The sequence below is a fragment of the Rhagoletis pomonella genome, unplaced genomic scaffold (genome assembly GCF_013731165.1).
Source record: "Rhagoletis pomonella isolate Grant_MI unplaced genomic scaffold, Rhpom_1.0 Rhpom_scaffold_00001, whole genome shotgun sequence".
NCBI lineage: Eukaryota > Metazoa > Arthropoda > Insecta > Diptera > Tephritidae > Rhagoletis > Rhagoletis pomonella.
In genome coordinates this window covers 27976587-27977016 of record NW_023458555.1, presented here as the reverse complement: position 1 = coordinate 27977016, position 430 = coordinate 27976587, and the positions used below count along the sequence as shown (strand labels likewise).

General features: G+C 35.1%; 1 non-coding gene across 1 annotated transcript; it reads right to left on the bottom strand.

Annotated features, from left to right (window-relative positions):
• Positions 1–61: 61 nt before the first annotated feature.
• On the bottom strand, positions 62–168 carry LOC118752579. The gene has a single exon (XR_004994714.1). It is a non-coding gene; the product is annotated as a U6 spliceosomal RNA (small nuclear RNA).
• Positions 169–430: the final 262 nt, after the last annotated feature.

Genomic DNA, 430 nt, shown 5'->3' with positions numbered 1-430 from the left:
ATTCAATTTTCGCATGTATGTACGTACATATTAACATTTTTTCATATTGTAAATTTCACAAAAAAATGTGGAACGCTTCACGATTTTGCGTGTCATCCTTGCGCAGGGGCCATGCTAATCTTCTCTGTATCGTTCCAATTTTAGTATATGTTCTGCCGAAGCAAGAACGAATACTATCGCGAATAGCTGCTACTTATACTGAGCGCATGCCGAAAAAGCATTTACGAATTACAAGACACAACAGCAACGAAGCAAAAATACTTTCGAAATTCGTACAAAAATGTCATTCAATAAGGGTTAGTCATAATTATGCTAAAGATTTAGCAACTATTCCCAAATGAATAAGCATTGTTACGAGACATGTATGTATGTATGTACTTAGTATCTATGCACGTTTTGTATGCTTTCAGGTAGCGTTAACTGATGAATT